General features: G+C 42.0%; 3 non-coding genes across 3 annotated transcripts; 1 reads left to right on the forward strand and 2 right to left on the reverse strand.

The window, feature by feature from the left end:
* Positions 1–4,116: 4,116 nt before the first annotated feature.
* LOC140275946 (U2 spliceosomal RNA) lies at positions 4,117–4,306 on the forward strand. The gene has a single exon (XR_011908645.1). It is a non-coding gene; the product is annotated as a U2 spliceosomal RNA (small nuclear RNA).
* A 4,185-nt stretch (positions 4,307–8,491) lies between these two features.
* Positions 8,492–8,678, reverse strand: LOC140276143 (U2 spliceosomal RNA). Its single transcript, XR_011908825.1, has one exon. It is a non-coding gene; the product is annotated as a U2 spliceosomal RNA (small nuclear RNA).
* Positions 8,679–14,898: 6,220 nt separating this feature from the next.
* On the reverse strand, positions 14,899–15,085 carry LOC140276144 (U2 spliceosomal RNA). The gene has a single exon (XR_011908826.1). It is a non-coding gene; the product is annotated as a U2 spliceosomal RNA (small nuclear RNA).
* Between the last annotated feature and the right edge of the window lie 12,784 nt (positions 15,086–27,869).

Consider the following 27,869-nt stretch of genomic DNA (forward strand, 5'->3'; position numbering starts at 1 on the left):
TCTTACGCGTCTCAACTTGGTTCTGAGCATGGCGAGCATATCGGCGAACGTCAGCCAAACGAGGACCCTCACACCATCCCACGTAAATGTTCTTTACTTCAGTGGCGACATCTATATAATATTGTCTGGGTCCCGTTAAAACATGTATTTGTCTTGTTTGCTTTAAAACAAGTATTCCCCATTTTCTATCCCTTCAGTAGCCAACCAGTTTGTATGGAGTACACTGGAGCAACTTGACTGATCAGTAAAACACTGCTTTTGTTGTCACCGCAAGGCTTCCCCCGTCGGTTGTTTCACTGAGACACTACTGAGTAACTACAACTCAACCCAGTTTATACACATAACATTCATATACATACTAACAAACAAACAAACAATAATTTATCGCAATTTTCTCATCTCTGTTTGAACGTACACCCAGGTAAATATTCCTGTAGTCTTCTCATACCGACTATGGACCCATTCATTGTTTAACTTCACTGTTTTGCAAATCCTAATTGAATATTACACATTGACATTGAACTTTACTGGATAAGCAGGTCTTCATTGCATTCAGCAGCCTATATGTGAGCATCTATGTGTAAGCTGTTCTTCTTTGCATTTATCAGCAGCAAGCAATTCTTCACTGCACATGCATATGTAAATAGTAAAACAATTCCAATGTGTTAGCGAAACCTTCTATATCACAGTGGTTTCTAAGATCTATTTTAAGTTCTTTGCCATCAGTGAGATGACATAGCTTACAAAGTGTGTCAAATTATCACTGAAGATCTTTTCAGGAATTTCAAATCTAGAAATGAGTTATTTTACGCGTGATTTTGCTACTGAGAGTGCATCTGCTTGTGCACATGGAAATATTTCAGACCATTTGGTAAAAACATCTGTTGTCACTGAGCAGAATCGTTTCCCTTAACATTAATTTAGTTCAATGAAATCTACACAATAATGAAATAATGAAATCCAAACAAATATGTTGAAAAAGATACACTGGCTTAGGGAATTATCTTCGTTTTGGTCTTAGATTGCCCTGTGGAATGTATTTTGCACATATTTGACCTGCTAGACAAAACTTTATTCATTTATTTATTCTAAAAAAAAAAATTCAATAATAAGTAAAACCATATGCTGTAAAAACCTTGTTCATTATTGCTTCCATCCCTCCTGTTGAGACATGACATGGTCCGTGGCTCAATACTGCAGCATATTTAAACAAATTCTTTGGCAGTATGGTTTTCCTTCCGGTCATTCATACGAGTCTATTGTAAATGGCAATTGAATAACATCTAATAATGCTAAAATATTTGTAGTTTATACATTTAGCTGTGGATGTCAACATACCTGTTTTTCCAATGCTGTGTTAACACATGTACAGTTGAGAAGGCATACTGACTGTCAGTGTAAACGTTAACAACCTTTTTGTTATTTAATTTACAAGCTTCAGTTAAAGCTACCAATTCGACTGCTTGAACAGAGTAATTTTTTGGTAGTGGTTGTTTTAAGAAAACTTCAGTTTCTGTTACTACTGCAAATCCTGTAGCATTTGTGCCATCAGGGTTTTTTGCTTGACCTGTTGAATAAATATAGTTATTTCTGCATTTTCATAACGTATATCAGTTAAGTCTGGCCTGGGTAAAACACTGATGGTTATTTCTGACATGCAATCATGAGGCTTTCCATCTGTGGGGTAGGTAGCAGTGTGGATGGATTAAGTGTAGCACATCTCTCGACAACAAGGTGTGGCTGTGAAAGAAGAACTGTTATGTAGGAGAGATGTCTGGTAAAGATATTTTGTTAAGTAACCATATCACAGCCACTGCATGAGGTACCTTAAGTGTTAATGGGTGAAATAACACCATTATTGTTGATGCCTGCACTGCCAATGGCTTCTGGCCATTGATTCAAAAGTACGATCTCGTCCCTGTTTCCCCCTTTCAGTGGACACTGGCCCCTAATTACCGCAATTCAGCAGGGGGTCTTTCATTAGGAGTACTGGACTCCCCCGTGCACGGTTTCAGCTCCGACCCTGGAAAGCGGAAAAAACGTTGAGATCTGGTTTGAGGACCCAATTGTTGAGAAAAGTCTCTCAATGAGACTCAGAGTTGCTGGAGTCAGTTAATGCAAATGTTTAATCTTGCAGCAAGTTCAAGAATGTGTGTGTGTATGGGTGTATGTGTGCGAACGTGTGTGAGTTTGTGTGTGTGAGAGTTTAAAGAACCTGTTATCCACATGCCGGTCTTAAGTAGTATGGCACAGGTCCAGCCTGTCTCATCTTTTTTGGAAGGTCCAGCGCTCGGCCGTAACCCTTCTGTCTGTTTGGACTCTCACATACATTCGGTTAATCATAGAAAAACGAGAACAAAACTTTTTAGCCCCTTAAATTCATAAAACAGACATGGTGCAGTTATTTCCATTCTAGAAAATAAGAGTAATCACCACCATTCCTATAAATTCTGGATATTCTAACAATCTGAATCTTTTTTAAATGTTCGATGAAGCCCTTTGCTGTTCTGTTTAGAGACTCAGCTGATCATAAACCAAGTTTTGCTCTTGAACCAAGCTTCTAAACTCTTCACCTTTTTCATTTCTCAGTTAGTATTCACTTTAAAACTGATTAAAAGAAAAATTAAATGAATGCCTATCAACAAATATGGGATCTAAACTCTAGTGCTTTCTCTAAAATAATTTCCTTTCTCAATTCAGAAATGTGTGTGTGTAAGTCACAACACCCGTGACACCAAAATGGCTTTCTTTTCTCTCTTTTCTCTACACTCTGCACTGTGAGCACACACACCAAATCAGAAAGGCTTTTTTCTCTCTTTTCTACATTATGGACTGTGGGGACACAAAACCGCTCTCTCTCTTTTTTTTTTTTGATTGTGTGCCAGGGCGTTGTCTCACGTATTAGATTATGCTTAAGATACGAATGGGTTTATCAGTCACATCAGAATCCATACTGATAAGATCCGTAATAAAATGGTCGGATCTTATCAAACACACTTTGTTTCTTGTGACAAGTCAGCGAAACAGCGTATACACGTCAAGACACTGAATCAAGTTTGCCACAAGAACTCATAAGTTTGGCAGTATTGCTCTGCCGTCAGCAATCATACACCCATTTTATTTTCATGAGACATGTGCAGGCACCTGTTCATCTACTGTTCTATCACTATGAATTAGTTTATCTATTATCAATAAGGATACTTCTACAACTACTATCAAAGTATGTCCGGACTTCTTATGTTGTCAGTTGCTATATATGAATAAGTGGGTTGCTACTGAAAAGCATTAAGCATGTCACACAGCCCAAACATATAACATTTCAGGACACACCACACAGTTAACAACCACAGTGAAGCGTGTCAAAGCCCAAACATGTAACATTCAACAGGACACTTACACAACACATTCAAATCAAACAGTCAGACAACATACAAGAACAAATACCCCAGCCGGCATTGCTCCCTGCCTATTTTCCTACAACTCACTATGTGTGCGCACACCTTTATTCACAAACTCTTCAACTTATACTCTTTTACCGAAGCTGCTACAGCTCGATTGGCCAAATACCCTTAGATCCTATTTCGGTGAATTTGACATCTGCCTTGTATGTAACAGATTAGCAGTTTAGCAGTTTTAATTTAGTTTGAGTGAAGGAATTCATTTTATAGCAAAATCCGAAATCGTGAAGAACTCATGAAAGTAAGCTTATTCTCGGATTCCTGAAACTTTAGATTTGCTCTTTCTTTTACTGCAAAGTACAACGTTGAGCAGCACTAATGAGTTGTTTCTATTTTTGGCAGGCTTTACCTTTGCGGATGAAGCCCTTTCTGTCTGTGCAAAAGAAATCTTGTTACTGTGCAGAGTGACTTCTCTGAGTAGAGTCGCCTTACTTGTTGCGACTGTGCCGATGTTCGAAGCTGGAGTGCAAAGTTGTTGCTTGAATGGTGCTCGCTGGAGCGTGTGGTAGTGTAAAGTTATACCATTTAAAAGGGCTGAAGAGTGCTCAGTGCAGCGGGTGGGCGGAGGTGCAAAGTGACACTATGGCCATAAAAAGAACACCGCTACAAGTGCGCATTGTGCCAGGAAGGGCCCTCGGACGTGAACCAGTGGACAGTTATCGCTTCTCTGCCTTTTGGCTAAGATCAAGTGTAGTATCTGTTCTTATCAGTTTAATGTCTGATATGTCCTCTATGCGAGACTACATATTAAATGGATTTTTATCAATAGGAGTTGAAAAAGGAGCTTGCTCCGTTCACTCCAAGCATCGACCCGGTACTGCAGTGCCGCTGGGAACGGTGCGCTCTCCTCTGCTCTTGTGAAAAAGCAAACAGCGGTGCAGGATGGAAGTTTCAGGGAGCCTAAGATGAAACTTTCTTTTAATCTGCTGATAAAAGAGAGTGAATGCGAAGAAGACTTTAACACGGCTCTGGGAGCGAGCCGAGTGCGGGCTAACCAGGAGAATTGCTTGAAAGAAACGCGACACCGAATGAGCGGTCAGAACAAAGCCTCAATACGGTGTTCCTGTGGTGTTTTTATAAAATGCGGTGTAAAAAAAGGTGTGAATGCCCCATAGAAAACTAAAAGGTGGAGCGGAAGTGTTCGGCTGCAAGAAGGTGTGAATGTCCGACTATATTTGGTGAAAAGCAGGTGAAGCAAGGTCTGAATGCCCAATCTTACATCATCAAAAGCGAGATCAGAGGTGTTTGGCGGCAAGAAAACGGGTAAGGTGTGAATGACCGACTAAATATCAACAAAAGTGGGGGCGGAGGTCTTCGGATGCAAGTAGGTGTGAATATCCCACCATACAAGTATGGTGGAGAGGAAGCTGTGAATAGCCGACCATAGTTTGCAAAAAGTGGGTGAGAAAAGGTGCGAATGTCCAACCATACATGATCAAAACAGGGAGCGGAGGTGTTTGGCTGCGACAAGGTGTGAATGTCCACCCATAATTAATGAAAAGCGGGCAACAAGTAGGTTTGAATGCCCAACCATACATCAACAAAAGCAGGAGTGGATGTGTTTGGCTAGAAGAAGGTTTGAATGTCCGAGCATAGTTTGTAAAAAGCGGGTAAGAAAAGGTGCGAATGCCCGACAAAGTATGATCAAAAGAGGGAGTGGAGGTTTTCGGCTACAAGAAGGTTTGAATGTACGACCATAGTTTGTAAAAAGCGGGTAAGAAAAGGTGCGAATGCCCGAACATACACCATCAAAAGAGGGAGCGGAGGTGTTCCGCTGAAAGACGGTGTGAATGTCCGACCATAGTTGGTAAAAAGCGGGTAAGAAAAGGTTCGAATGCCCGAATATATACCATCAAAAGCGGAAGCGGAGGTGTTCGGCTGTAAGAAGTTGTGAACGTCCGACCAAAGTTTGTAAAAAGCAGTTAAGAAAAGGTTCGAATATCCAACCAAACATAATAAAAAGTGGGAGCAGAGCTGTTCGACTGCAAGTAGGTGTGAATGTCCAGCCATAATTCCTGAAAAATGGGTAAGAAAAGGTGCGAATGCCCAACCATACATCATCAAAAGAAGAAGTGGATGTGTTCTGCTACAAGAAGGTTTGAATGTCCGACCATAGTTTGTAAAAAGTGGGTAAGAAAAAGTTCGAATGCCCGAACATACACCATCAAAAGAGGGAGCGGAGGTGTTCCGCTGTAAGACGGTGTGAATGTCCGACCATAATTGGTAAAAAGCGGGTAAGAAAAGGTTAAAATACCCGACTGTACACAATCAATAGCGGGAGCGGAGTTGTTCAGCTACAAGAAGGTGTGAAAGTCCGACCATGGTTTGTAAAACGCGGGTAAGACAAGGTGCGAATGCCCGACAATGTATGATCAAAAGAGGGAGCGGAGGTGTTCGGCTGCAAGGTCTGAATTTCCAACCGTAATTTGTAAACACCGTTGAAGAAAAGCCTCGAAAGCCCGACTATACACCATCAAAAGCGGGAGCAGAGGTGTTCAGCTGCACACAATCAGGTTTTTGCAAATTATGATCTGACATTCACACATGCTTTTGATGATGTATGGTTGGGCATTCGCACCTTTTTTTACCCATTTTTCAGGAATTATGGGTAGACATTCACACCTTCTTGCAGCTGAACACCTCCTCTCCCGCATATGATCATGTGCGGTTTGATATTCGAAAATTTTCTTTCATGTTTTCTAGCAATTATTGATTGACATTCAGACCTTCTTGCAGCTGAACCCCTCTGCTCCCGCTTTTGATGGTGTATAGTCGGGCTTTCGAGCCTTTTCTTCCCCGGTTTTTACAAATTATGGTTGGACATTCAGACCTTCTTTTAGCCGAAAACCTCTGCTCCCTCTTTTGATCATACATTGTCGGGCATTCGCACCTTTTCTTACCCGCTATTTACAAAAAATGGTCGGCCATTCACACCTTCTTGTAGCCGAACACATTCGCTCCCGCTATTGATTGTGTACAGTCGGGTATTTTAACCAACTACGGTCGGACATTCACACCTTCTTATGGCGGAACACCTCCGCTCCCTCTTTTGATGGTGTATGTTCGGGCATTCGAAACTTTTCTTACCCGCTTTTTACAAACTATGCTCGGACATTCAAACCTTCTTGTAGCCTAACACATCCAGTCCTGCTTTTGATGATGTATGGTTGGGCATTCGCACCTTTTTTTTTACCCATTTTTGAGGAATTATGGGTGGACATTCACACCTTCTTGCAGCTGAACACCTCCGCTCCCGCTGTTGATGGTGTATAGTTGGGCTTCCGAGCCTTTTCTTCCCCGGTTTTTACAAATTATGGTTGGACATTTAGACCTTCTTGCAGCCGAAAACCTCCGTTCCCTCTTTTGATCATACATTGTCGGGCATTCGCACCTTTTCTTACCCGCTTTTCACCAATTATGGTCGGATATTCACACCTTCTTACAGCGAAAAACCTCCGCTCCCTTTTTTGATCATTTATGGTCTGGCAATACTACCTTTTCGTACCCGTTTTTGACTAATTATGGCTGGACATTCACAGCTTCTTGCAGCCGAACACCTCTTCTCCCGCTTTTGATGATGAATGGTCCGGCATTCTTACCTTTTCTAACACATTTTTCAGCAATTATTGTCGGTCATTCACACCTTTCTCATCAGCTTTTTGCAAATTATGATCTGACATTCACACCTACTTGCAGCCGAACAACTCGGCTTCCGCTTTTGATGGTGTATATTTTGGCATTCGAACCTTTTCTTACCCGCTTTTTACCAACTATGGTCGGACATTCACACCTTCTTACAGCGGAACACCTCCGCTCCCTCTTTTGATGGTGTATGTTCTGGCATTCGAACCTTTTCTTACCCACTTTTTACAAACTATGCTCGGACATTCACACCTTCTTACAGCGAAACACCTCCGCTCCCTCTTTTGATTGTGTATGTACGGGCATTCGAACCTTTTCTTACCCGCCTTTTACAAACTATGGTCGGACATTCAAACGTTCTTGTGGCCGAACACATCCACTTCTGCTTTTCATGATGTATAGTTGGGCATTCACACCTTTTCTTACCCATTTTTCAGTAATTATTGGTGGACTTTCACACCTTCTTGTAGCCGAACAACTCCGCTTCCGCTATTGATTGTGTACAGTCGGGTTTTTTAACCTTTTCTTACCCGCTTTTTACCAACTATGGTCGGACATTCACACCGTCTTACAGCGGAACACCTCCGCTCCCTCTTTTGATGGTGTATGTTCGGGCATTCGAACCTTTTCTTACCCGCTTTTTACAAACTATGCTCGGACATTCAAACCTTCTTGTAGCCGAACACATCCACTCCTGCTTTTGATGATGTATGGTTGGGCATTCGAACCTACTTGTTGCCCGCTTTTCATTAATTATGGGTGGACATTCACACCTTGTCGCAGCCAAACACACTCCGCTCCCTGTTTTGATCATGTATGGTTGGACATTCGCACCTTTTCTCACCCGCTTTTTGCAAACTATGGTCGGCCATTCACAGCTTCCTCTCCACCATACTTGTATGGTGGGATATTCACACCCACTTGCATCCGAAGACCTCCGCCCCCACTTTTGTTGATATTTAGCCGATCATTCGCACCTTACCCGCTTTTGGCAAACTATGACCTTCTTGCAGCCAAAAACCTCTGATCTCGCTTTTGATGATGTAAGGTTGGGCATTCAGACCTTGCTTCACCTGCTTTTCACCAAATATAGTCGGACATTCACACCTTCTTGCAGCCGAACACTTCCGCTCCACCTTTTAGTTTTCTATGGGGCATTCACACCTTTTTTTACACCGCATTTTATAAAAACACCACAGGAACACCGTATTGAGGCTTTGTTCTGACCGCTCATTCGGTGTCGCGTTTCTTTCAAGCAATTCTCCTGGTTAGCCCGCACTCGGCTCGCTCCCAGAGCCGTGTTAAAGTCTGCTTCGCATTCACTCTCTTTTCTCAGCAGATTAAAAGAAACTTCCATCCTGCACCGCTGTTTGCTTTTTCACAAGAGCAGAGGAGAGCGCACCGTTCCCAGCGGCACTGCAGTACCGGGTCGATGCTTGGAGTGAATGGAGCAAGCTCCTTTTTCAACTCCTATTGATAAAAATCCATTTAATATGTAGTCCTTGCATAGACATATCACATATTAAACTGATAAGTACAGATACTACACTTGATCTTAGCCAAAAGGCTAGAACCAGAATCATTCTTCAGGAATCCGAAAATAAGCTCTATTTTATGAGTTATGCACGAATTCGGATTCTCCTATAAAACGAATTCCTTAACTCAAACCAAGTTAAGACTGCTTTGTCCTTCATATTTATTCATGTCTAATCAAGTTTCAACGATAAACAACGTTGTACTTTGTAGAATGAGAAAGAACTTCTTCAGCAATAAGCATCTCTCGACATATGACGAAGTACAGATTTTGCTATAAAATGAATTCCTTCTATCAGCCTGACTTAAAACTGTTTGTCCTCCTTATTTATCCACTTCAAATCAAGTTTCAACAAATAAAAAAATGTTGTAGTTTGAGAAAGTACAACTTAATCTTCAGCAATCAGTATAAAAAGAGGTGCAAATGCCAACCATACATACCTAAAAGGTGGTAATCGAGCTGTAGCAGCTTCGGTAAAAGAGTATAAGTTGAAGAGTTTGTGAATAAAGGTGTGCGCACACATAGTGTGCTGTACGAAAATAGGCAGGGAGCAATGCCGGCTGGGGTATATGTTCTTGTATGTTGTCTGACTGTTTGATTTGAATGTGTTGTGTAAGTGTCCTGTTGAATGTTACATGTTTGGGCTTTGACACGCTTCACTGTGGTTGTTAACTGTGTGGTGTGTCCTGAAATGTTATATGTTTGGGCTGTGTGACATGCTTAATGCTTGTCAGTAGCTACCCACTTATTCATATATAGCAACTGACAACATAAGAAGTCCGGACATACTTTGATAGTAGTTGTAGAAGTATCCTTATTGATAATAGATCACTAATTCATAGTGATAGAATAGTAGATGAACAGGTGCTTGCACATGTCTCACGAAAATAAAATGGGTGTATCATTGCTGATGGCAGAGCAATACTGCCAAACTTATGAGTTCTTGTGGCAAACTTGATTCAGTGTCTTGACGTGTATACGCTGTTTCGCTGACTTGATTGTCACAAGAAACAAAGTGTGTTTGATAAGATCCGACCATTTTATTACGGGAGGATCAGTATGTATGGATTCTGATGTGACTGATAAACCCATTCGTATCTTAAGCATAATCTAATACATGAGACAACGCCCTGGCACACGATAAAAAAAAAAAGAGAGAGAGCGGTTTTGTGTCCCCACAGTCCATAATGTAGAAAAGAGAGAAAAAAGCCTTTCTGATTTGGTGTGTGTGCTCATAGTGCAGAGTGTAGAGAAAAGAAAGCCGTTTTGGTGTCACGGGTGTTGTGACTTACACACACACATTTCTAAATTGAGAAAGGAAATTATTTTAGAGGAAGCACTAGAGTTTAGATCCCACATTTGTTGATAGGCATTCATTTATTTCTTCACTTCTGATGAAGTTTCAACAATAAACAACAAACTTTGTATTATGAGAAAGAACCAGAATCATTCTTCAGGAATCCGAAAATAAGCTCTATTTTATGAGTTATGCACGAATTCGGATTCTCCTATAAAACGAATTCCTTAACTCAAACCAAGTTAAGACTGCTTTGTCCTTCATATTTATTCATGTCTAATCAAGTTTCAACGATAAACAACGTTGTACTTTGTAGAATGAGAAAGAACTTCTTCAGCAATAAGCATCTCTCGACATATGACGAAGTACAGATTTTGCTATAAAATGAATTCCTTCTATCAGCCTGACTTAAAACTGTTTGTCCTCCTTATTTATCCACTTCAAATCAAGTTTCAACAAATAAAAAAATGTTGTATTTTGAGAAAGTACAACTTAATCTTCAGCAATCAGTATAAAAAGAGGTGCAAATGCCAACCATACATACCTAAAAGGTGGAGCGGAAGTATTCAGCTGCAAGTAGGTGTGAATGTTCGACTATAATTTGTAAAAAGCGGGTAAGAAAAGGTTCGAATGCCCGACTATATATTAACAAAAGCGGGAGGAGAGGTCTTCGGATGAGAGTGGGTGAGAATTTCCAACCATAATCTATAAAATACGGTGAAAAAAAATATGTGAATGCCTCATAGAACACTAAAAACGGAAGTGTTCGGCTGCAAGAAGGTGTGAATGTCCGACTATATTTGGTGAAAAGCAGGTGAAGCAAGGTCTGAATTCCCAACCTTACATCATCAAAAGCGAGATCAGAGGTGTTTGGCTGCAAGAAGGCCATAGTTTTCCAAAAGCGGGTAAGGTGCGAATGTCCGACTAAATATCAACAAAATTTGGGGCGGAGGTCTTCGGATGCAAGTGGGTGTGAATATTCCACCATACAAGTATGGTGGAGAGGAAGCTGTGAATAGCCGACCATAGTTTGGAAAAAGCGGGTAAGAAAAGGTTTGAATGCCCGAACATACACCATCAAAAGAGGGAGCGGAGGTGCTCCGCTGTACGAAGGTGTGAATGTCCGACCATAGTTGGTAAAAAGCGGGTAAGAAAAGGTTAAAATACCCGACTGTACACAATCAATAGCGGGAGCGGAGTTGTTCGGCTACAAGAAGGTGTGAAAGTCCGACCATGGTTTGTAAAAAGCGGGTAAGAAAAGGTGCGAATGTCCGACAATGTATGATCAAAAGAGAGAGCGGAGGTTTTCGGATACAAGAAGGTTTGAATGTCCCACCATAGTTTGTAAAAAGCGGGTAAGAAAAGGTTCGAATGCCCGACTATACACCATCAAAAGCGGGAGCAGAGGTGTTCCGCTGTAAGACGGTGTGAATGTCCGACCATAGTTTGTAAAAAGTGGGTAAGAAAAAGTTCGAATAACCGAACATACACCATCAAAAGAGGGAGCGGAGGTGTTCCGCTGTAAGACGGTGTGAATGTCCGACCATAATTGGTAAAAAGCGGGTAAGAAAAGGTTAAAATACCCGACTGTACACAATCAATAGCGGGAGCGGAGTTGTTCAGCTACAAGAAGGTGTGAAAGTCCGACCATGGTTTGTAAAACGCGGGTAAGACAAGGTGCGAATGCCCGACAATGTATGATCAAAAGAGGGAGCGGAGGTGTTCGGCTGCAAGGTCTGAATTTCCAACCGTAATTTGTAAACACCGTTGAAGAAAAGCCTCGAAAGCCCGACTATACACCATCAAAAGCGGGAGCAGAGGTGTTCAGCTGCACACAATCAGGTTTTTGCAAATTATGATCTGACATTCACACATGCTTTTGATGATGTATGGTTGGGCATTCGCACCTTTTTTTACCCATTTTTCAGGAATTATGGGTAGACATTCACACCTTCTTGCAGCTGAACACCTCCTCTCCCGCATATGATCATGTGCGGTTTGATATTCGAAAATTTTCTTTCATGTTTTCTAGCAATTATTGATTGACATTCAGACCTTCTTGCAGCTGAACCCCTCTGCTCCCGCTTTTGATGGTGTATAGTCGGGCTTTCGAGCCTTTTCTTCCCCGGTTTTTACAAATTATGGTTGGACATTCAGACCTTCTTTTAGCCGAAAACCTCTGCTCCCTCTTTTGATCATACATTGTCGGGCATTCGCACCTTTTCTTACCCGCTATTTACAAAAAATGGTCGGCCATTCACACCTTCTTGTAGCCGAACACATTCGCTCCCGCTATTGATTGTGTACAGTCGGGTATTTTAACCAACTACGGTCGGACATTCACACCTTCTTATGGCGGAACACCTCCGCTCCCTCTTTTGATGGTGTATGTTCGGGCATTCGAACCTTTTCTTACCCGCTTTTTACAAACTATGCTCGGACATTCAAACCTTCTTGTAGCCTAACACATCCAGTCCTGCTTTTGATGATGTATGGTTGGGCATTCGCACCTTTTTTTTTACCCATTTTTGAGGAATTATGGGTGGACATTCACACCTTCTTGCAGCTGAACACCTCCTCTCCCACTTATGATCATGTGCGGTTGGATATTCGAAAATTTTCTTTCATGTTTTCTAGCAATTATTGATGGACATTCAGACCTTGTTGCAGCTGAACCCCTCTGCTCCCGCTTTTGATGGTGTATAGTCGGGCTTTCGAGCCTTTTCTTCCCCGGTTTTTACAAATTATGGTTGGACATTCAGACCTTCTTTTAGCCGAAAACCTCCGCTCCCTCTTTTGATCATACATTGTCGGGCATTCGCACCTTTTCTTACCCGCTATTTACAAAAAATGGTCGGCCATTCACACCTTCTTGTAGCCGAACACATTCGCTCCCGCTATTGATTGTGTACAGTCGGGTATTTTAACCAACTACGGTCGGACATTCACACCTTCTTATGGCGGAACACCTCCGCTCCCTCTTTTGATGGTGTATGTTCGGGCATTCGAAACTTTTCTTACCCGCTTTTTACAAACTATGCTCGGACATTCAAACCTTCTTGTAGCCTAACACATCCAGTCCTGCTTTTGATGATGTATGGTTGGGCATTCGCACCTTTTTTTTTACCCATTTTTGAGGAATTATGGGTGGACATTCACACCTTCTTGCAGCTGAACACCTCCGCTCCCGCTGTTGATGGTGTATAGTTGGGCTTCCGAGCCTTTTCTTCCCCGGTTTTTACAAATTATGGTTGGACATTTAGACCTTCTTGCAGCCGAAAACCTCCGTTCCCTCTTTTGATCATACATTGTCGGGCATTCGCACCTTTTCTTACCCGCTTTTTACCAATTATGGTCGGATATTCACACCTTCTTACAGCGAAAAACCTCCTCTCCCTTTTTTGATCATTTATGGTCTGGCAATACTACCTTTTCGTACCCGTTTTTGACTAATTATGGCTGGACATTCACAGCTTCTTGCAGCCGAACACCTCTTCTCCCGCTTTTGATGATGAATGGTCCGGCATTCTTACCTTTTCTAACACATTTTTCAGCAATTATTGTCGGTCATTCACACCTTTCTCATCAGCTTTTTGCAAATTATGATCTGACATTCACACCTACTTGCAGCCGAACAACTCGGCTTCCGCTTTTGATGGTGTATATTTTGGCATTCGAACCTTTTCTTACCCGCTTTTTACCAACTATGGTCGGACATTCACACCTTCTTACAGCGGAACACCTCCGCTCCCTCTTTTGATGGTGTATGTTCTGGCATTCGAACCTTTTCTTACCCACTTTTTACAAACTATGCTCGGACATTCACACCTTCTTACAGCGAAACACCTCCGCTCCCTCTTTTGATTGTGTATGTACGGGCATTCGAACCTTTTCTTACCCGCCTTTTACAAACTATGGTCGGACATTCAAACGTTCTTGTGGCCGAACACATCCACTTCTGCTTTTCATGATGTATAGTTGGGCATTCACACCTTTTCTTACCCATTTTTCAGTAATTATTGGTGGACTTTCACACCTTCTTGTAGCCGAACAACTCCGCTTCCGCTATTGATTGTGTACAGTCGGGTTTTTTAACCTTTTCTTACCCGCTTTTTACCAACTATGGTCGGACATTCACACCGTCTTACAGCGGAACACCTCCGCTCCCTCTTTTGATGGTGTATGTTCGGGCATTCGAACCTTTTCTTACCCGCTTTTTACAAACTATGCTCGGACATTCAAACCTTCTTGTAGCCGAACACATCCACTCCTGCTTTTGATGATGTATGGTTGGGCATTCGAACCTACTTGTTGCCCGCTTTTCATTAATTATGGGTGGACATTCACACCTTGTCGCAGCCAAACACACTCCGCTCCCTGTTTTGATCATGTATGGTTGGACATTCGCACCTTTTCTCACCCGCTTTTTGCAAACTATGGTCGGCCATTCACAGCTTCCTCTCCACCATACTTGTATGGTGGGATATTCACACCCACTTGCATCCGAAGACCTCCGCCCCCACTTTTGTTGATATTTAGCCGATCATTCGCACCTTACCCGCTTTTGGCAAACTATGACCTTCTTGCAGCCAAAAACCTCTGATCTCGCTTTTGATGATGTAAGGTTGGGCATTCAGACCTTGCTTCACCTGCTTTTCACCAAATATAGTCGGACATTCACACCTTCTTGCAGCCGAACACTTCCGCTCCACCTTTTAGTTTTCTATGGGGCATTCACACCTTTTTTTACACCGCATTTTATAAAAACACCACAGGAACACCGTATTGAGGCTTTGTTCTGACCGCTCATTCGGTGTCGCGTTTCTTTCAAGCAATTCTCCTGGTTAGCCCGCACTCGGCTCGCTCCCAGAGCCGTGTTAAAGTCTGCTTCGCATTCACTCTCTTTTCTCAGCAGATTAAAAGAAACTTCCATCCTGCACCGCTGTTTGCTTTTTCACAAGAGCAGAGGAGAGCGCACCGTTCCCAGCGGCACTGCAGTACCGGGTCGATGCTTGGAGTGAATGGAGCAAGCTCCTTTTTCAACTCCTATTGATAAAAATCCATTTAATATGTAGTCCTTGCATAGACATATCACATATTAAACTGATAAGTACAGATACTACACTTGATCTTAGCCAAAAGGCTAGAACCAGAATCATTCTTCAGGAATCCGAAAATAAGCTCTATTTTATGAGTTATGCACGAATTCGGATTCTCCTATAAAACGAATTCCTTAACTCAAACCAAGTTAAGACTGCTTTGTCCTTCATATTTATTCATGTCTAATCAAGTTTCAACGATAAACAACGTTGTACTTTGTAGAATGAGAAAGAACTTCTTCAGCAATAAGCATCTCTCGACATATGACGAAGTACAGATTTTGCTATAAAATGAATTCCTTCTATCAGCCTGACTTAAAACTGTTTGTCCTCCTTATTTATCCACTTCAAATCAAGTTTCAACAAATAAAAAAATGTTGTAGTTTGAGAAAGTACAACTTAATCTTCAGCAATCAGTATAAAAAGAGGTGCAAATGCCAACCATACATACCTAAAAGGTGGTAATCGAGCTGTAGCAGCTTCGGTAAAAGAGTATAAGTTGAAGAGTTTGTGAATAAAGGTGTGCGCACACATAGTGTGCTGTACGAAAATAGGCAGGGAGCAATGCCGGCTGGGGTATATGTTCTTGTATGTTGTCTGACTGTTTGATTTGAATGTGTTGTGTAAGTGTCCTGTTGAATGTTACATGTTTGGGCTTTGACACGCTTCACTGTGGTTGTTAACTGTGTGGTGTGTCCTGAAATGTTATATGTTTGGGCTGTGTGACATGCTTAATGCTTGTCAGTAGCTACCCACTTATTCATATATAGCAACTGACAACATAAGAAGTCCGGACATACTTTGATAGTAGTTGTAGAAGTATCCTTATTGATAATAGATCACTAATTCATAGTGATAGAATAGTAGATGAACAGGTGCTTGCACATGTCTCACGAAAATAAAATGGGTGTATCATTGCTGATGGCAGAGCAATACTGCCAAACTTATGAGTTCTTGTGGCAAACTTGATTCAGTGTCTTGACGTGTATACGCTGTTTCGCTGACTTGATTGTCACAAGAAACAAAGTGTGTTTGATAAGATCCGACCATTTTATTACGGGAGGATCAGTATGTATGGATTCTGATGTGACTGATAAACCCATTCGTATCTTAAGCATAATCTAATACATGAGACAACGCCCTGGCACACGATAAAAAAAAAAAGAGAGAGAGCGGTTTTGTGTCCCCACAGTCCATAATGTAGAAAAGAGAGAAAAAAGCCTTTCTGATTTGGTGTGTGTGCTCATAGTGCAGAGTGTAGAGAAAAGAAAGCCGTTTTGGTGTCACGGGTGTTGTGACTTACACACACACATTTCTAAATTGAGAAAGGAAATTATTTTAGAGGAAGCACTAGAGTTTAGATCCCACATTTGTTGATAGGCATTCATTTATTTCTTCACTTCTGATGAAGTTTCAACAATAAACAACAAACTTTGTATTATGAGAAAGAACCAGAATCATTCTTCAGGAATCCGAAAATAAGCTCTATTTTATGAGTTATGCACGAATTCGGATTCTCCTATAAAACGAATTCCTTAACTCAAACCAAGTTAAGACTGCTTTGTCCTTCATATTTATTCATGTCTAATCAAGTTTCAACGATAAACAACGTTGTACTTTGTAGAATGAGAAAGAACTTCTTCAGCAATAAGCATCTCTCGACATATGACGAAGTACAGATTTTGCTATAAAATGAATTCCTTCTATCAGCCTGACTTAAAACTGTTTGTCCTCCTTATTTATCCACTTCAAATCAAGTTTCAACAAATAAAAAAATGTTGTATTTTGAGAAAGTACAACTTAATCTTCAGCAATCAGTATAAAAAGAGGTGCAAATGCCAACCATACATACCTAAAAGGTGGAGCGGAAGTATTCAGCTGCAAGTAGGTGTGAATGTTCGACTATAATTTGTAAAAAGCGGGTAAGAAAAGGTTCGAATGCCCGACTATATATTAACAAAAGCGGGAGGAGAGGTCTTCGGATGAGAGTGGGTGAGAATTTCCAACCATAATCTATAAAATACGGTGAAAAAAAATATGTGAATGCCTCATAGAACACTAAAAACGGAAGTGTTCGGCTGCAAGAAGGTGTGAATGTCCGACTATATTTGGTGAAAAGCAGGTGAAGCAAGGTCTGAATTCCCAACCTTACATCATCAAAAGCGAGATCAGAGGTGTTTGGCTGCAAGAAGGCCATAGTTTTCCAAAAGCGGGTAAGGTGCGAATGTCCGACTAAATATCAACAAAATTTGGGGCGGAGGTCTTCGGATGCAAGTGGGTGTGAATAATCCACCATACAAGTATGGTGGAGAGGAAGCTGTGAATAGCCGACCATAGTTTGGAAAAAGCGGGTAAGAAAAGGTTTGAATGCCCGAACATACACCATCAAAAGAGGGAGCGGAGGTGTTCCGCTGTACGAAGGTGTGAATGTCCGACCATAGTTGGTAAAAAGCGGGTAAGAAAAGGTTAAAATACCCGACTGTACACAATCAATAGCGGGAGCGGAGTTGTTCGGCTACAAGAAGGTGTGAAAGTCCGACCATGGTTTGTAAAAAGCGGGTAAGAAAAGGTGCGAATGTCCGACAATGTATGATCAAAAGAGAGAGCGGAGGTTTTCGGATACAAGAAGGTTTGAATGTCCCACCATAGTTTGTAAAAAGCGGGTAAGAAAAGGTTCGAATGCCCGACTATACACCATCAAAAGCGGGAGCAGAGGTGTTCCGCTGTAAGACGGTGTGAATGTCCGACCATAGTTGGTAAAAAGCGGGTAAGAAAAGGTTAAAATACCCGACTGTACACAATCAATAGCGGGAGCGGAGTTGTTCGGCTACAAGAAGGTGTGAAAGTCCGACCATGGTTTGTAAAAACCGGGAAGAAAAGGCTCGAAAGCCCGACTATACACCATCAAAAAGAAGGTTTGAATGTCCATCAATAATTGCTTTAAAACAAGAAAGTAAATTTTCGAATATCAAACCGCACATGATCATAAGCGGGAGAGGAGGTGTTCGGCTGCAAGAAGGTGTGAATGTCTACCCATAATTCATGAAAAATGGGTAAAAAAAAGGTGCGAATGCCTAACAATACATTATCAAAAGCAGGTGTGAATGTCAGATCATAATTTAAAATACATCATATCACGTAGTAAAGTTTTGCATGCTATTTCCGTCCTAGAGCAAAGATATTTCTCTCAGAATATAGGAACTTATGTTCATCAGTAGTGACGTCAGGGGAGTTTGATTGTCCTCCAAAGTTAAGTGGAAACCACGTTTACTGTATGTCTGCATCAGGCCAGGTTGTGAAGGAGAAAATGACAATGCCCATTGCGTGTTGTCACTCCTGATGAGCTCTCCTTCAAACACTCATTTTTGTTATCAGAGTTGTGTCCCATTAACCTGATGGGCTGTGATCTCATGTGTAAATTAGGCATTATTTTAACTTCTACACCAGAGGGTGTTAAGGTTATGTTACAGCCTGACAAAGTTTTCACAGCAGTGCAGTTTGATTCATCGGCACTTACATATGCTTATGAGTGGAAACTTCCCAGCTCTCCTTTTTCACAACAACTAGTGGAAGAAGCAAAAGCGTTAGTTTCACCCCTTTCTGATTTCATGCAACCTACTGATTTGCACTGCACATCACACATTTCTTTGGGGCCTGACAATGACTATGAGAAGAAGTGAAAAAATATGTGCGCCTACTTTATTGGCTGTGTCGCTCACTCCAGAGCACTTCGATTTTTTTAATGTTTGTGGTACTCGTCCTCACATTTCCTTGGCCAAACGTACACACAGGCAGTGACAAGGTGTGGGAGAGTTTGTTGCTACATGTCAGAAAGAAATGGAGTGGACCGTTTCACCTGCTGATCCAAATTTGATGTTTTCTGAACGATTGTCAGCATACAAAAAAACATTTTTGAGTACAATGCATTGTCAAAGAACTGTGGACTTAATTCCTACCACAGAATCACATTTTGAAGCATGTTTTTTATCTGAAACAGATTTGTCTTCGATACCCATGTTGGCTGAAGTGCCCAATGATCTTTGGGCTAAGAGCAAATATGATGTGGGGTTGATAAAAGGCTGTGAACCAGTAATTGTCACCCCTAAATCAGACTTTTGTCCATGTAAAAAACAATACCCTTTTAAGCCTGAAGCAATTAAAGGGATTAAACCTGTTTTTCAATCTTTTCAGAAAACAGGCGTTATTGTTCCTTTTGAAAATTCACCTGTGCTTACTCCATTGATTCCTGTTAAAAAGATTAAAGATGCTGGCCAGCCAGATGAATGGCGTTTTGTACAGGACCTCCAAGCGGTGAATGCTGCAGTTCAGCCACATGCTCCTACTGTGCCCAACCCACACACTATTTTGTCTCAAATTACATCAGATGCACAGTTTTTCTCAGTGGTTGACTTGTCGCCAGTGCACCCTGATAGCCCATTTTGGTTTGCTTTTTAGTTTGAAGGGAGATCTTGGACTTTTACCCGGTTATGCCAGGGGTACTGTGAAAGTCCCACTATTTACAATGCTGCCCTCAAAGCTAGTCTGGATTAACTTCAATCAACCACAGGCTCTGCTCTTTTGCAGTATGTGGATGACATCCTTTTATGTAGTCCATCTAAACAACAGTGTGAAAAAGACAGTGAATCTGTTGAAACATCTTCATTCTTATGGCCATAAAGCCAGCCTTTCTAATTTACAGTTTGTACAGGACGAAGTCACCTTTTTGGGTCATGTGATTTCTAAGGATGGGCGCTCACTTTCTCCTAAACGTGTTGCTGCAGTTCAGATCATTCCTAAACCGGTTACTAAAAAACAGCTTATGTCATTCTTAGGTATAACATCTTACTGCAGGAACTTTATTCCTAACTACTCTTTTCTCGAAGCTCTCTTAGGTGCTCTTATCCATGGTAAAGGCCTCCAGTCAGCTGATCGTGTTCCATGGACTCCTGAGGCTGAATCAGCCTTTAGTCAGCTTAAGCTGGCTCTTCAAACAGCACCAACACTTGGCATTCCAGATCCTCATAAACCTTTCATACAGGCAGTTGATGAGAAGCATGACATCTGTTCTTATGCAGGAACATGGGGCAGGCAAAGGCCAGTGGCTCATTTCTCAGCAAAACTGGACTCTGTGGCTGCAGGCCTGCCTGGTTGTCTTCGTGTTGTTGCAGCTGCAGAGAAAGCTGTCCTGGCCTCCCAAGATATTGTGGGCTACGCTAATTTGACTGTTTTGGTTCCTCATGCTGTTGCCATTATTCTTCTCGAGCAGAAAGCTTCACATCTTTCAACTGCTCGTTGGCTCAGATACACCTCTGTGATATGCCAAATGTCACTGTTAAACGTTGTACTGTTCTGAATCCTGCTACTTTGCTTCCGACTCTTGAGGATGGGGAGCCTCATGACTGTGAAGCTGTTTTGGAACAAGTTTGTACACCCCGACCTGTCTTTTAGAGACTCCTCTTCCAAACTCTGACATGATTCTTTTTGTAGATGGATCAGCTTTGCGTGATCCAGCCACAGGTACTAACTGTGTTTGGTTTGCAGTATGTTCTTCACATGACACTTTGTTGTCTGGTTCTCTTCCTAAACATTTCTCTGCTCAAACTACTGAGCTTATTGCACTTACTGAAGCTTGTAAGTTGGCAGCTGGTAAGTCTGTCACTATTTACACAGATTCCAGATATGCTTTTGGTGTTGTTCATGACTTTGGTGCGCTGTGGAAACACAGGCATTTCCTTAAATCAGATGGTAAAACTATTCTGAACTCCAAGCAGGTTTCTGATCTTCTTGATGTGATCCTTTTGCCTACAGCAATCTCGGTCTGTAAGTGTGCGGCTCACACTAACTCAGACGATCCTGTTGCTTGTGGCAATGCCAGAGCTGATGCTGCAGCTAAGCAAGCAGCTAAATCTTTTCCTGTTTTCGCTTCCCTCTCTTTGCAGGCAGAAGACTCCCTCACAGATCTCCATGCTTTGCAAACTTTTGCCTCTGCAGATGAAATTTGGTCCTCTGGAGCATTTGGTCCTCTGTGGGTGCAACTCATATGGATGGTGTTTGGATGGGACCTGATGGTAAACCCTGTCTACCTAAACATTTTTTTCCTCATTTTTCAAAATTGACACATGGGTTGGACCATGTGTCAAAAGGGGGGATGCTGAATGCACTCACTGCTCAGTGGTTCACAAAAGGGTTCAGTTCATATGCGCAAAAATACTGTCAGTCATGTATGGTTTGTGCCACACATAATGTAGGAAAGGCATTACACACATCGCAAGTTGCACACCCTCCACCAGAGAAACCTTTTGAACATTTGATGATGGATTTTGTTGAACTCACACCAGCTGAAGGAAAGAAATATGCACTAGTAATAGTGGACGTGTTTAGTAAATGTGTTGAAGTTTTCCCTGCAAAACATGCAAACAGTAATGCAGTGACTAAAGCACTGCTAAACAGAAATCATTCCTAGATGGGGCATTCCAGAGAAGATCAGCAGTGATAATGGCACACATTTTGTAAACACTGCATTGACTGAGGTTGGTAAATTCCTGGGAATAACCTTGCGCACACACTGTGCTTATCATCCACAGAGTGGAGGTGCTGTGGAAAGAGAAAATGGTACATTAAAGCCCAAGTTAGCCAAATGTTGTGAAGAAACAGGTCTGCCATGGACAAAAGTATTACCTATTGTGCTTACCTACATGAGAATGAGAATCAGAGCTCAAGTGAATCTCAGCCCATTTGAAATTTTATTTGGCAGACCTCCTAACCTGGGATCGGGACCTGTAACCAGACCCCTCCCTTCCACAACTGTTTGTGATGATGCTATGTTGTCTTACTGTCGAAACCTTTCCACTGTTCTATCTCAAGTTTCACAGACAGTAAAAGCAGCCCTTCCAGCCACAGAAAACACACCACTCCAACCAGATGACAGGTGGTGAAGGAACTTCGCAGGAAACATTGGAAGTCCAAACGTTGGCAAGGCCCGTTCCAGGTACTACTGGTCACTCATACAGCTGTTAAAGTTGCAGAGAGAGCAACCTGGATTCATGCCAGTCACTGTAAGAAGGTACCAGAACCAGTAGATGACTTCCGCCCTGACATACATCAGCCTAACCAACACGCCCGGAAGGATAAAGATAAGAGTCAGCAGTAAAAGCTGTACTCCACCGGTGTGTTAAGTGCTAGTAACCTCTGACACCGAAGATTGAAACATCCTTACTGAGACCTGCGATGAAGGTGATCATACACATGCTGTGAACCATGGCAGAAACTGTTTGTTGTTTGTACTTTCTTATTTGTAACCAGCATGTGCACATTGTACACATTTGTCCTGTACAAACTGTAACTTAGAAAGGCTGGCTTTATGGCCATAAGAAGGAAGATGTTTCAACAGATTCACTGTCTTTTTCACACTGTTGTTTAGATGGACCACATAAAAGGATGTCATCCACATACTGCAAAAGAGCAGAGCCTGTGGTTGATTGAAGTTAATCCAGACTAGCTTTGAGGGCAGCATTGTAAATAGTGGGACTTTCACAGTACCCCTGGCATAACCGGGTAAAAGTCCAAGATCTCCCTTCAAACTAAAAAGCAAACCAAAATGGGCTATCAGGGTGCACTGGCGACAAGTCAACCACTGAGAAAAACTGTGCATCTGATGTAATTTGAGACAAAATAGTGTGTGGGTTGGGCACAGTAGGAGCATGTGGCTGAACTGCAGCATTCACCGCTTGGAGGTCCTGTACAAAACGCCATTCATCTGGCTGGCCAGCATCTTTAATCTTTTTAACAGGAAACAATGGAGTAAGTACAGGTGAATTTTCAAAAGGAACAATAACGCCTGTTTTCTGAAAAGATTGAAAAACAGGTTTAATCCCTTTAATTGCTTCAGGCTTAAAAGGGTATTGTTTTTTACATGGACAAATGTCTGATTTAGGGGTGAAAATTACTGGTTCACAGCCTTTTATCAACCCCACATCATATTTGCTCTTAGCCCAAAGATCATTGGGCACTTCAGCCAACATGGGTATCGAAGACAAATCTGTTTCAGATAAAAAACATGCTTCAAAATGTGATTCTGTGGTAGGAATTAAGTCCACAGTTCTTTGACAATGCATTGTACTCAAAAATGTTTTTTTGTATGCTGACAATCGTTCAGAAAACATCAAATTTGGATCAGCAGGTGAAACGGTCCACTCCATTTCTTTCTGACATGTAGCAACAAACTCTCCCACACCTTGTCACTGCCAGTGTGTACGTTTGGCCAAGGAAATGTGAGGGCGAGTACCACAAACATTAAAAAATCGAAGTGCTCTGGAGTGAGCGACACAGCCAATAAAGTAGGCGCACATATTTTTTCACTTCTTCTCATAGCCCCAAAGAAATGTGTGATGTGCAGTGCAAATCAGTAGGTTGCATGAAATCAGAAAGGGGTGAAACTAACGCTTTTGCTTCTTCCACTAGTTGTTGTGAAAAAGGAGAGCTGGGAAGTTTCCACTCATAAGCATATGTAAGTGCCGATGAATCAAACTGCACTGCTGTGAAAACTTTGTCAGGCTGTAACATAACCTTAACACCCTCTGGTGTAGAAGTTAAAATAATGCCTAATTTACACATGAGATCACAGCCCATCAGGTTAATGGGACACAACTCTGATAACAAAAATGAGTGTTTGAAGGAGAGCTCATCGGGAGTGACAACACGCAATGGGCATTGTCATTTTCTCCTTCACAACCTGGCCTGATGCAGACATACAGTAAACGTGGTTTCCACTTAACTTTGGAGGACAATAAAACTCCCCTGACGTCACTACTGATGAACATAAGTTCCTATATTCTGAGAGAAATATCTTTGCTCTAGGACGGAAATAGCATGCAAAACTTTACTACGTGAATCACAGTCGGCAAGCGTTTCTTCACTACACAGAGCAGGAAAAATGTGTGAGTGTGTTTGTGCTATCACCCATTAGTGGAGGCTCCGCTGCCGCGTGACGTCCAGAACCTGCCTCCCACCCTCAGTCAGCCTTTTGCCCAATTTCATCACTTTTCAGCTGTCCAGTCTGGCCACAGTAAAAACAAATATTCGGATCATAGCTCTGGCGTGGCCCATTTCGACCTCCACTCCCACACGTCCACGTCTTCGACTTCGGCCTCGTCCTCTGTTTACACACACTGCGGAATACATGGTCATGGCTGCCAAATGCAGCTCCTTTTCACACTTGTCCCTTTTGGTTGTCTTACGCGTCTCAACTTGGTTATGAGCATGGCGAGCATATCGGCAAACGTCAGCCAAACGAGGACCCTCACACCATCCCACGTAAATGTTCTTTACTTCAGTGGCGACATCTGGCATGAGGCCTTTAATTATTGCATCGCAAACTGTGGCCTTCTCTCAGCCAAACACCTCTGATCTCGCTTTTCATGATGTAAGTTCCTGCGTATGCTGCCGCTTACCTGGATGACGTCATCATCCATAGCAACAGCTGGGCGGCAGTGCTGGAGTCACTGCGGCAGGCGGGGCTCACGGCCAACCCAAAGAAGTGTGCAGTTGGATGGAGGGAGGTACGGTATCTGGGGTACCACTTGGGCGGCGGACAGGTGCGTCCACAGGTAGACAAGACAGCAGCGATTGCAGCCTGCCCAAAACCTAAGATCAAGAAAGAGGTGAGGCGGTTTTTGGGGCTGGCCGGATATTACCGGCGATTTATTCCCAACTTCGCGAAAAGGTGCCTCTGATCCGGTCCGGTGGACGAAGCAGTGCCAGGTGTCACTTGAGAGGGTAAAGCAGACCCTCTGTGGGGAGCCTCTTCTCCACACACCTAACTCCTCTCTCCCATTTGTCCTGCAGACTGATGCATCGGGAAGGGGGTCGGGGGCTGTTCTTTCCCAGCAGGTGCGGGGCGTTGACCGCCCAGTGCTTTACATCAGCCAGAAACTATCCGAGAGGGAGACCAGATACACTAACACTAACTTTATGAATAGTGCTGAAAATTAGGTAAATCTAATCCACCACTGTCCTTGGTCTTCTGTAGGGTTTTTAAACTAATACGTGGTGGTTTGTTTTTCCACAGAAATTTGGAGATGCATGAACCTAGTGACTTAAACCAAGTAGCAGATGGTTTTATGGGGATCATTGAGAACAAATAGTTACCTTTTGGTAGTATCATCATTTTAATGGTTGTAACTCTCCCCATAAGTGATATAGGTAAGGACTTCAAACGAGAGAGATCGTCCTCTACTGTCTTTAATAATTGCACATAATTTAGCTTTGTTAGCTCTGAGAGCCTGGAGGAAATGTTTATGCCTAAATATCTAATATTTCCTGACTGTAAAGTGATCGCAGGTATATTCTGGTCCCTATAGTTAATGGGCAGAACTGTGGTCTTAGACCAATTGATAGAGTAGTCAGAAAGTGCTGAGAATTTATTTATGAGTGTGATCGTGTGAGTGAGAGACGTCTGTGAGTTCTGAAGGAAAAGTAATACATCATCAGCATAAAGACTTATTTTATGCTCAATATTTTGGGGTTGGATGCCTTTAATATTTCTATCTTGTCTGATAGCAGCTGCTAAAGGTTCGATGAAAATAGCAAAAAGTGAGGGCGAAAGTGGGCAACCCTGTCTTGTACCTCTCTGCAGACTGAAGCTTGGAGAAGTTTGATCATTTGTCCTGACACTTGCACTTGGGGAGTCAGTTATTTTCTTTTGAGGAGATAAGAGGCTTTAATAATAATATCTTGCAAGAGAGAACAACACAGTACAGAATACAGAGTTGCTCTGACCACTGAAGCAAAAACACACAGTTATATTGCCCACTCATCACGTCATCTGTTTTTGGGTATAGTTGATTGTTCTTCTAACTTTCCTCCCCAACCATTAGTTGAGGTTACCCAGACACACTCGTAAATACCAGCCTAACCCTGTCCCCCCTAAAGTGCAATTCAATTCAATTCAATTCAATTTTATTTATATAGCGCCAGATTACAACAATTGTCATCTCAAGGCACTTAAGTAATATAGTCCAATTCAAGCCAATTGGAATTCAATTCATTGTAATCATAATCCAATTAATTCATATAGAGCTAATTAAAAAAATTAATATCCTAGCTAAGGAAACCAACAGATTGCACCGAAATGTGTCTTCAGTCCAATCTCCCGTCCTGAGCGTGCCTGTGGCAACTGTGGAAAGGAACGACTCCCTTTTAACAGGAAGAAACCTCTGGCAGAACCAGACTCAGGAAGGGTGGCCATCCGCCTCGACCAGCTGGGGTTTGAGAAGACAGAAAAGAGGGAAAAGAGGGGGGAAAAACACCATAACGCCATTCAAAGGATATCTGTTGGAACAGGGAAACATAGGTTAATAACCACAATAATGTCACATGTACATAAAATCAATTTTGAAATTAAACAGGGGGAAAAAGAGAGCAAAGTGAGGAAAGGTGTGACAGATGAGGTCCCCCAGCAGTCTAAGCCTATAGCAGCTTAACTATGGGATGTTTCAGGATTACCTGAGCCATCCCTAACTATAAGCTTTATCGAAAAGAAAAGTTTTAAGCCTAATCTTAAAAGTGGAAAGGGTGTCTGCTTCCCGGACATTTACTGGCAGCTTATTCCACAAGAGAGGGGCCTGATAACTGAAGGCTCTACCTCCCATTCTACTTTTAGAAACTCTGGGAACAACAAGTAAACCTGCAGTTTGGGAGCGAAGTGCTCTGTTAGGAAAATATTGTACAATGAGATCTTTAAGATATGATGGAGTTCGGTCAGTAAGAGCTTTATATGTGAGGAGAAGAATCTTAAATTCTATTCTGAATTTAACAGGGAGCCAATGAAGAGAAGCTAAAACTGGAGAAACATGATCTCTCCTGTTAGTTCTCATCAGAACTCTGGCTGCAGCATTTTGGATCAGCTGGAGGCTTTTCAGAGAATATGTGGGACAGCCCAATAATAAGGAATTACAGTAGTCCAATCTTGAAGTAACAAATGCATGAACTAGTTTCTCTGCATCACCTTGAGACAGGATGTTCCTGATTTTGGCAATATTACGAAGGTGAAAGAAGGCAGTCCTAGAAACCAGTTTTATATGTGCGTCAAATGATAAATTCTGGTCAAAAATAACTCCAAGGTTCCTCACTGTAGAACTAGAAGCCAAGGAAATACCATCTAGAGTAACTATATAACTAGACAATTTCTCCCTGAAGCGCTCAGGTCCAAAGAGAACAACTTCAGTTTTGTCTGAATTTAAAAGCAGACAGTTCTGAGTCATCCAGGTCTTTATGTCTTTAAGACAGGCTTGTAGCCTGACCAACCTGTAGGTTTCATCTGGTTTCATAGATAAGTACAGCTGAGTATCATCAGCATAACAATGGAAATTTATGCCATGCTGTCTGATAATGTTACCTAATGGAAGCATGTATAAAGTAAAAAGAATCGGTCCAAGCACAGAACCCTGAGGAACTCCATGACTTACTCCAACGTGTGAGGAAGATTCCTCATTTACAAGAACAAACTGGAATCTATCAGATAAATATGACTTAAACCAGCCTAATGCAGTTCCTTTAATCCCAATAACATGTTCAAGTCTCTGTAACAGAATGCTGTGATCGATCGTATCAAATGCAGCACTGAGATCCAACAGGACAAGCACAGAAACAAGTCCGCTATCAGAAGCTAACAGGAGATCATTGGTAACTTTCACCAGTGCCGTTTCTGTGCTATGATGCACTCTGAATCCTGACTGAAACTCTTCAAACAGATTATTTCTATGTAAATGATCACAAAGTTGAACTGCAACTATTTTTTCAAGAACTTTGGACAAAAAAGGGAGATTGGATATAGGTCGATA

Source organism: Leuresthes tenuis, unplaced genomic scaffold (assembly GCF_036924035.1).
Source record: "Leuresthes tenuis unplaced genomic scaffold, fLeuTen1.0.hap1 SCAF_18, whole genome shotgun sequence".
NCBI lineage: Eukaryota > Metazoa > Chordata > Actinopteri > Atheriniformes > Atherinopsidae > Leuresthes > Leuresthes tenuis.